The following is a 10,489-nucleotide window of genomic DNA, read 5'->3' as shown; positions in this document are numbered from 1 at the left end:
GGTTTGCATGAGGCCATTGACAAGGATACTCAGACCTTGAGGGAAGATTAAAAGGAGAGGAGAAGGGCCCATGTGCCCTTGGCTGACCATGTTCAGAATCAGGCAGGAAAAGGCGCAGAAGACTCTGAAGTGACTTCAAAGGACTCACTCAGATCTCTGGTGGGGTGAAGGTCATCGGAGATAAGAAGGCAGGTCAGGGGAAGAGACTGGGCAGCCTCATGAGGGAGCCAAGCTCTGGACACATAGGACTGAGGATCCAGGGTTGACTTGAGCAACGATCTGAAGCTGGCCTTGTCCTCAGGCTCAAGAGTATCATCTAGGACTGGGGACAGGGGGTGGGTCCTCAGAGGCGGGTGAGGCCACAGACTTTCCTGAGCTGGATACAGGGCTCTGGACATACCCAGGAACGGCAGCCAGAGCCACAAGGCCACTTCCCCTTTTCCTGCCCCCAGCCTGGGACCTGGACTGGGTGCCTCCCCTCCACCCTCCATCTTGCCCTACCAGTTGTCTCCCTCTCAATCTTCTCTCCTTATGACTTTTGATTTGATCAGAATTCCAAAACTCCTCTCACGGTCCTCAGCCAGAGGATTTTACCAGCCACAGATGCAACCTTCCAGAGATCCTTTAGTAAAAGAATGTGTGTGCGTGAGTGTATGCACACGCATGTGCACATCTCCGTTTTGTATACGTATTATAGCATATTGCACACACAGTTTTGAACCTCATTTTTAAACATTGGTCTCATTAAGTATTAAGCAGATATAACAGTTATAGGATATATAGAAATTTATTTTTTGATTTTTTAAAATATATATATATTTTTTGAGATGGACACAATACCTTTATTTTGTGTATTTATTTTTATGTGGTGCTGAGGATCGAATCCAGGGCCTCACACATGCTAGGCAAGTGCTCTACCTCTGAGCCACAACCCCAGCCCATAAGATATATATAAATTTAAAAGACACCCATGATACAATAAACCCACCTGGTATCTGCAATCTGTTTTAGACAAAGAGGGCCGACTTTCCTTGTTTCTCTTTTCTCTTTCTCTTTTCTTCTTTCTTCTTTTTCCTTTCTCTTTCTTCCTCTCTTTCTTCTTCCTTCCTTTTACTCCTTCCTTCCTTTTCTTGTACAGCCTATGTGGCCCAGGCTGGCCTTTAAAATGCTCTCTGTGCCCTTCCCCAGCCCCACTGCTCTTCCCTGAACACCTCCCCAGTTTTATGCCTATTATGCCTTTTTCCTTTGTAATCTTGTCACTTATTTATATTATAATAAATATGTATTTACTATAATCAAATAATCATAAAAAGTAGTGTATTCAGTAGATATAATAAACATAAGCACTGTATATAATAAATATAATAAAATGCAGCAAATACATACTGCATACTTCCTCAACCTTTTGGGGTTTTGAATAGTCCTCTCTGATTTTTATCCGAATCATGACTGTAATCCCCAGACTCAGGGTGCTAAGAGGAAGCTACAGACTGATCATTTTCTTTCTTTCTTTCTTTTTTAGTTGTGGATGGACGCAATGCCTTTGTTTTATTTATTTACTTGTACGTGGTGCTGAGGATGGAACCCAGCGCCTCACACGTGCCAGGCGAGCGCTCCACCACTGAGCCCCAGCCCAGCCCATCTTCACTGTTGCACAGAATTCCATGGTATGGAGACACTGGGGTTCATTTCCATCATCTTGTTGGAGCACATTTGAATTGCTTTGGAGCTTCTATTTCTAGGCGGAGCAGTGGTGTGCATGAGCCTAGTTGTCTCACTTGGTGTTTGTGAGGGTTAAGTCAGAACTTCTCCGGGTCCTGGGCAGGGTCCTAGGGAATGAATGCACAGGTGACTTCAGTAGATGCTGCGGATCAGTTTTCTAAAGTGGTGGTGACTTTCCACACATCCGCCAGCGGTAAGAGTTCCCCTTAATCACCTTTTAAACCTGCCAGACGGATCCAGGTCAGTCGTCATTAAGTGCAGATTTGGTTTTCATTTCCCCGATTACGCACCTGGCATTTTCTTTTACTTCAAATGCATGTTGGCAATGATCAGAGCCGTGAGGACTTCCTCCTCCCATCTTGGCTGCAGAGGGTGCCATCATATGACATTCTCCTGACTGATTGCACCATTCCTTATGAATGGACACAGAGTGGCCTCCAATCTTTAACCATTGGGCGGCATGTGACTGAGGGTGTGGAGAACAAAGTGCACCTGCGCCCCAGGTGTGGGTGGGCAGGTCTGGACCAGGAACCTCTTGAGCCGTTTAGATGGAAGACAATTTGCTTTCTTCTATGGCCTGTGCCTGCTTATTTTCAGCAAATTTCTTTAATTCCTGGAGCCCAGGGTTGGAGCCTCATCCACCTGCTCTCTGCAGGGCCACCCTGTTCCATTTGCCCTGCACCCCCACCCCTTTCTCTCAGATGATGAGTCTCAAAGGGGCCGGGGCAGCACATGCGCAGAAACAACCAAATGTAGGACACGCCCTGGCCCCCCACCTATGTGCTGTGCCACCTTGGCTGAATTCTCAGCCCTCCCTGAGTCTCAGCTTCTCCCCACCATGAAAAGGACAACAGCACTTACTTTTCTGGGGCTGGGAGTGGACCAGGCCAATGCTACTGAACCACTCTGTTCATGCGCTGGCTCCCTTGTCATCCAAGACTGGTCTAGTTCTAGGAAGCTGTGGTGAAGCTGGAGGGTCTAGGGCTCTTGGAGGAGGCCCAGCAGAGCCTCAGATGGAGGGTTCCTTGGGGAGGGGATATTTGAGCTGCTTCTGTCAAGTCAGGCATCACTGAAGCAAGTATGAGAAAGGGCTTGGGAAGTGAGGATCCTTGGACAAGACACCAGGCAGCCAGACTCAGGAGAGTGAGGGTGGAAAGGTTGGGATGTGCTTGGGAAGATGTACTGGGTAAAGGATGTGGGCTTAGAGCCCTGGGTGCCTCTGGGGCTCCCTCTTGGAGAGCTCCGTGGGCAGAATGGGGTCCAGGGTGGGCCCAGGCTTCGCCATGGTGCCAGCAGTTCAGAAGCCCTCTCCTACCTGAACTTGACAGCCATACTTGACAACTGCTGTTTTCATCTGCCTGGGGAGGTGCAGCCCAGGACAAAGGGCTGTGGGGTTCAGCAGAACTGGACCCCCTACCAGAGAGCTCAGTAGCTAGTCCGGGGTGTTTGCTCTAGGAGACAGCATGCTGGGGGGTGGCACGTGACTCAGACAAGTGCCCCTTCCCAACTCAGCTGTGACCTGGTAACCTGCAGCATGGGATTCCCAAGGGCTGGGTGCCGGTGACATTCCCTGTGACTAAGCAGCATGTCCTCCAGGGAGTCTGGAAGCTGATCTGGAGAGTGGGAAGCCATGACTGCTACAATAATCACGTTCAACTTAGTGCTTGAAACTCGTTAGTCTCTAACTCCGGACAGACCAGGTAGATTGGAGGCATCATGATATTATCATGCCTCTTTCAGGCCCAGGCTGAGTCTCAGAGAGGTTGAGTAACTCGGGCAAGGTCACATAGCTGGGAAGTGGTGGACCTGCACAATCACACACCCTTCTGGGTGAACAGCTGGAATTCTTACGTCTGATTCTGGAGTCCCACTCTCTCCCTCTTCCTCCTTTGTCTTTATTCTCTCTCTCTTTCATAGATATTACATTTAAATGGCCCCAAAATCAAAGGACACAAAGGATTTGCAATGATATTCCTACCCCTATCTCCCAGTTTTCCTTCCTTGGAGACAACTAAAGGTGCTAGTCTGTGATAACCAGTTTTAGAACATTCTCTCACATATAAATAGGTATATTCTATAGATAGTCTTCCTTGCTTTTTTTGTACTGTTTTGGCCAGTTTTTTTTTTCCTTACTTAGTATCTCTTGGTAATCTTTCCACATTGGCTCACAGAGATCTTTTCCTTATTCTTCATGTAGCCTGTTTATTCAAGCAGATATTTTGGGACTTCTGACCTGCACAATTACACACCCTTCTGGGTGAACAGCCTTGCACTCAGGTCATTTGCATGAGCAGGTGTGTCAGTCACATGATGCTCTGGAAGGGGAACCACTGGGCACACTTGGTGTCATTCATTACCTTCTCCCCAAATCTGTCCATAGACTTCACCAGAAAAATGATTCTTCCTTGTACAACCGTGTTCCTCTGACTGACCTTTCTCCTACATAGTGTGGCTCAGGTCCCGTCTTCTGGACTCTGCAGGGAGGGGACAGTTGGCAATCCCCAGCCGTGTGCCCAGCACACAGTAGGAGGTCACTCAGCATGGTGAGCAGCACCCACCTTCCTGATGTGTCACCATTTCCTTAATTGGTCCTCAAACAGCCTTGTGTGAGCCTGGCAAGAATGACCATGTCCACTTTACAGGTGGGCAAGCCGAGGCTCCGGAACAACCTGACCTGCCCTCCACCTTGAGGCCAAGGAGGAATCCCAGGGCCTCCAGAGCGGCACAGCCCCTGCCCTGGGGCCACACCGCCTCCCAGTGGCAGCTGGGCAGCAATGAGCCCAGGCAGGACGGCTCCTCAGCCTTGTTTGTCATTCCCCAGTCACAGGCTTTGAAATTGGTTTGTTTGTCTGCCAACAAAGATCAGAGAGATGGAACGGGTGGCAACCTTGGGGTCCGCGCAGTACTGCGGGTGTTCTGAGCTCCTCGGCTCCTCCCACCGGCAGGGGCAGGCGCAGACACCCCCCCCCCCCCCCCCCCGGGGTGGAGCGCGGGTGAGGGTGCAGGAGGAGCGGAGCCCGTCTCGACTGTCCCCGCGCGGCCCTCGATGCAGGGCAGCTGACAGATCACCACTGCTCTGGTGGCCGTGGAGTTGCCATTATTCCAGAGAGGACAGGAAGGTTCTCACGTTCTCACGCGTAGAAAACGAGCCGTCACCTGCAGCTCAGTGCCGTGCGTGCCACAGGCACCATTTGCGCTCTGAGCCTTTGGCTTCGATCCCAGTGCCCACAGGCTCCTTCCCGACGTTTCTCAGCGTGTTGGTGCCCAGGCATCGTCTCAGGACGCAGGCGGCTCTCTCCTGCCTGTTATTATAAAAATGAAAGAGGTTTCCCCAGATGGAAAACGAGCTGCACAGGAGCGCAGCCCCACAAGGCAGGCCAGGCTCCCCGCCTGCAGGTCTCTGCCTTGTTTTTTTTTTTTGGGGGGGGGGCGGGGTGGAACAGGGTGTGCTGGGGATTGAACCCAAGGCCTTGCGCACTCTACCAACTGAACTATATCGCAGCCCCTGGGGTGCTGCTCTTGGTGTCCCTGTGACTTTGAGCTGCCACCTCTAGTGGTTGGTCCTGCCTGGGTCCTCAGTGGTTCTCTATCCACTTACCTCCCCAGCGGGTGTGGCCCTGGCTACCTGCTTCTTTGACCTCTAGTACTCAGCTTTCCCTGTCTCCCTACTCCATCATCAGTCAAGCCGGAGCAGTCCAAAGAAGCCAGTGTTAAACCTCTTTCTAGTTAGATCCTGCTCTCCACTAGCTCCACGGTGGGGTTTTTTTGTTTGTTTGTTTGGTTTTTTGTTTTTTTTTTTAACCACTGAGCAACATTCCCAGCCCTTTTTATTTTGAGATGTTGCTTAGGGCCTCACTAAATTGCTGAGGCTGGCTTTGAGCTTGCAATCCTCCTGCCTCAGCTTCCTGAGCCACTGGGTTTACGGCATGTGCCACCATACCTAGGGTTCACTGTGTATTTGACTTCTTTTTTGCTTACCTCTGTCCGCTCCCCCTAGCACATGAGCCCCACAAGGGCAAGGACTATATCCACTGCTCTTTTCAGCACCTAGAGGAGTGCCTGATACACAGGAGGTGCACATTTGTTGAATGCATTTCTTTCTGAGTGTGGAGAAGGCTCTGAGAGACAAGTTTACACTAGTACGTAGGAAAGAAGTGGAAGGCAAGTCACTTTCCATCCAAGAGGCTGGAGGAGGGTTGTGTGTGTGTGTGCGGGGGGGTGCCAGGATGAGGAGGACAGGCTCCAGCTCTTTGCCCAAGGAGAAGAGACTAATTAGCTGTTCTTGGCTTCGGAGATGATTTTGGGAGTATTCTTCATTCTTGAACCCAAATTACATGATTTACCTTTGCTAAATGGTTGCTTCCTCCTGTCTCAGTTACCTAAGGTTTCTAAGCAGATGTTTGGATGGCACCCTCCCCTGCCCCGTCACCTCCTAAATCTAAAGCCAGGGGCGACCCAACCCATCACCTCTTCCAACCCCTGCATTTTGCAAGCAGAGAACTGAAGCCTAGATGGGGTGCTGGCGGGTAGAGGCTGGCCTTCAGCCCAGGCCTCCTGCCCTGCAATCGTGTCTTCGACACAAGGTATGCTGTCTCACCCTGCTGCCACATGCAGTCATTTGCCCAAATATCCTCACCCCTAAAAGAGACAGAGAAAATGTGTAGCACAGCTCACACTGAAATGTGCTGCTGAAGAGGTTGACAGATCTAATCCAGCCCCAGGGTACCCAAGGGATGTGCTCACCATGTGGCAATATAGTTCTCGGTGCTCCACATGTGGCACCTTGTTGAATCCTGTGCCAACGCCAGAGGAGGGCACCGTGTCTGTTACCTCCCTTGTATTGGGGCACAAGAGGTCACATACCCACACACACTATAGGAAGTGACAGAGCCTAAATCCAAACCCCACTGGGCTCCAGAGCCCCTACTTGTGTCTTTACTCTCTATCTTACATTCCACACCAAGTGGCTTTTCCAGACAGTTGGAGTCAGCCTGGAAGAATTCAATCTTTCTGCAACTTTAATTAATTTATTTATTTTGAGGTGCTGGGAAGTATCTGGAGCTTCCCACATGCCAGGCCAGCCCTCTACCACTGAGCTACAGCCCCGTCCCCCGACCTCCTCTGACACAGGATGAGGTGCCCTGCTTGAGGAATTGAGTGCTGGCTGCATATCCATCCTAGAAGTCCCAAGGCAGACAGCCGTGGAAGGGGACAAACGCTGACCCCGTCCCAGTTAGTGCCAGGTGCTTCTGTATGTTTGTTCTCCTCAATTTCCACAATGGGCCTAGGACCCAGGATCTCAGAGCTAACAAGTGGCAGAAGCAGGACTTGAAGCCACACTTTTCTGCTCTCTCAAGGGACTCCCCCAAGGCTTGTGTCAAACAGGATGTGACTGAACAGTGTTTCTGGGTCGTGAGCCTGGGCCTCAAAGTCATCTCAGTATGTTCCAGCTGAGGCTCTGGTCCTTACACTCTTCCTCTTACTCCTTGAGAACAGAAAAAAAGTCATATAGACTGGAGTTTCCACTGAGATGGATAACAGAGTTTGAACCAAGTTATCACCAATTTTTTTTTTTTTTTGGTACCAGGGACTGAACTCAGGGGCACTTAACCACTGAGCCACATCCCCAGCCCTATTTTCTATTTTATTTAGAGATAAGGTCTCACTGAGTTGCTTAGTACCTCACTGTTGCTGAGGCTGGCTTTGAACTTGTGATCCTCCTGCTTCAGCCTCCAGAACCTCTGAGAGTATAAGCACGTGTCACTGTACCCTGGCACCAATTTTTGACTCCAAAAAAGAAGACAACTACTTTGCCAAGCCTTAAATCAAATATATTTTTGTGTGTTTGTGTGTGTGTGTGTGTGTGTGTGTGTGTGTGTGTGTGTGTGTGTGGTGCTGGGGATTGAACCATGGCCTGTACATGTGAGGCAGGCATTCTACCAACTGAACTATATCTCCAGCCCTCAAATACAATTTTTAAAAATTGTCTACAGTATGCCACACTAGACATTTTGTTTTTTTCAAAGATCAGTAGATTAGTGTGAGGTGTCCAGATAGAGGCAGACCAGTGTGGACGGAAGGAACACCTAGGAGTGAGGGCTCTTGAGTTCTGGGTCTGGCTCTGACTTCAGCTTGCTGTGTGACCTGTAGCAGGTTGCAATGACTAACCAGTTTTGAGCACATCTTGAGCAAAGTCACCTTCTTTCCATGGCCCTCTGTTTAAGCACCCTGGAAATAAAGGGCAAGATCTGACGAGTCCTCAGTTCCCTTCTAGATCTGAAGGTCTGGGATAGGAAATCAGGTTCCGGGACTGAGACCACTGGTGTTCAAAGCCCTGTTTCATCACTTACCAGCTAGTAAATGAGCAAGTTAGACAGGTTGCTTAACTACTCTGGGATTTAATTTCTTCATATGTAAATCAGAGATCAATAATAAGTCTGTCATAAAGTTGCAAAGATAGAATGAGAAAAATTCATGTAACTTGCTTGGCCCGGGGCCCAGCACAAATTCAAGATGTGCTCAAAACTAGTTAGTCATTGCAGTGATGAGAGAGCTCTTTATATGGTACTGAAAATAAAGAATGAGATCACAAGAATCAGACCCTCCACAGATAGTTACTGAGCACATATTCTTCATTTGGGATGAACACATCAGTTGGTTCCAAAACCATTCCCAGGCCCTTCTTTGCCATTGCATAACACAGAGATTGAAACCCAGATGTCTTCTCCCCCAGCCTTTTTCTGCCATGTGAACCATGTTTTGGCTATGAAATGTAAGCTAGTGGGTGCTTCGGGGAAGATTTTTGTTACTTGCTAAAATGGACAATCACAGGAGGAAAGCCCTTGTAGCCTCTTCTGCTGTTCTTACCTTAAGTGTGAATATGCTATTTGGAGCTGTGGCAGCAGTCTTATGACCACGAGGCACAATCACAAGGAGAAAAACCCAAAAGCTGAGGATCTCCTAAGGCTAGAAAGAGCCTGGGTCCTGGGTGAATTTGCTGAACAGACAACAAGCCCAGCTGTAGTGGCTGCTGGATTTCTCACTCTGTGGAAATACAAACCATATTTGTTTAAATCAGAGTTAGCTTCTTGTTCCTGGTATGAGTTCACCCTATCTCATGCACCACTCAAACAAACAAGCAAACATTAAGTTTCCACTAGTGCAAAGCATTATTCTAAGCATTAGGTTTGTGAGAAAGGATGAGACATCTTTCAGGTTTTGTCATCTATTCAGATCCTTGTTGTTTTATTGCAACAAAAATGTAGGAGGTGGTCCATCGGAAGGCTTCATGTTAGCACAAGGGTACAAAGCAGATGGCAGACTCCTCCTTCTAGACTGGAAAGACTTTTAGCACTTCTCCAGCATCAGCCTTGCTTGCAGTAGATGCTCAACCAGTGCTTGGTGAAGCTGCCCGCCCTACGCAAAAGATAATTCTGTGCCTATGTCCTTTTTGAAGTTCAGTATGGCCGTGTAACTTGCTTTAGCCGGTATGATGTGAGCAGAACTGACACATGTCAATTTCAGGTGGGGGCATTAAAGAGTTACTATAGATCTCTACGCTCTCTTTCTGCTGCTGCCATGGCACAGAAAGTTCAGTTCATGCCCTGGTCATAAAAACACATCATTGTCAAACTATTTGGTTGCAGAAGATTAATGGTTCCTGCAATATAGCCTAGCTGAACCCAATGTAATGAGTGAGTGATTCATTAAATGAATGAATAGTGGCAGTGTCAGGAATGTATGAAAGGGCTGGCATGGGGGGGGCGGTGCCAAGGCAGGGATGTATGAGGCAGATAGAGTTGGATCCGCAGTAGAAGCTGCCCCTTTACCTCTCTCCCTTCTACTGGAAGAGTCTGTGTCCCGCTATGGTGGCTGTCCCAGCCTCCGCTGCAGCTAAGGCATGACATGTGAGCCCCTCCCAACTGGCAAACTCTGAGGGAAAGTCTTCTCAAGGGCTTTCTAGACAGGATGCTTCCTAAATAGAAAGTGTAGACTTTCCCCACTACACAAGCCACTCCATGTTGAGTTTTCTTTTACTTAAGGCTGCAAGTAAAAGATTCAGCACTGATAGCTGCAATGGTGCAGTGGTCCCTGAGGGAGTCAAGGAGGCCCTGGTCAGAGGCCCTGAAGGGAGAGCTGAGGAAAGGTGGGAAGCAGAACCAAAGGGCCTGGTGAGTGATTTGGAACAGGGGTTGGGCATTGTGGAACGCAGAACAAAGATACCTAAAAACCCAGACACCGATGCACGTATGTGGGGGGCCCTGTGGAAGGGACAAGTGCTTAAAAGAAAATCAGCTCTGTCCAAGGACCAGAGTGTCCAGTAGGAGCAGGGGGAAGGGAAAGGAGGGTGGAGTCGAGAGGCCCAGTGGAGTCAAGGAGGCCGGGTGGAGGAGGCCAGAGTTGAAGAATGGCTGGACTCCCTGGATGGATGGAAAAGATCATACTAGTCCAGGTTCACCCTTCCTAATATAGCTGAGGCCAATTTTTATAGCTGGTAAGTCACAGATAATCTTGTCTTGCAATTCTCACTTTTAATTTTGTTTCAACATTTTTCATCTATTGAGTGGAAAGGCATTCAATACCAAATATACTTTGAGCGCAAACATTTAAAAGATGGCTACTTACTGTGTCACTAGCTGTATCATTAGGTATATCATTAGGTATAGCCGTGAACTTGGCCCATCACAGGGGCTGAGGCCCTTGGTAAGCAGACAGAAGGGGCTGCTCATGTGCTCCTCAGGGACAAAAGGGCACAATCCTAACAGAG

This window comes from Ictidomys tridecemlineatus, chromosome 8, assembly GCF_052094955.1.
Source record: "Ictidomys tridecemlineatus isolate mIctTri1 chromosome 8, mIctTri1.hap1, whole genome shotgun sequence".
NCBI classification, from domain to species: domain Eukaryota; kingdom Metazoa; phylum Chordata; class Mammalia; order Rodentia; family Sciuridae; genus Ictidomys; species Ictidomys tridecemlineatus.
The sequence above is the reverse complement of the archived record's forward strand: the minus strand, read 5'-3'. Positions refer to the sequence as shown.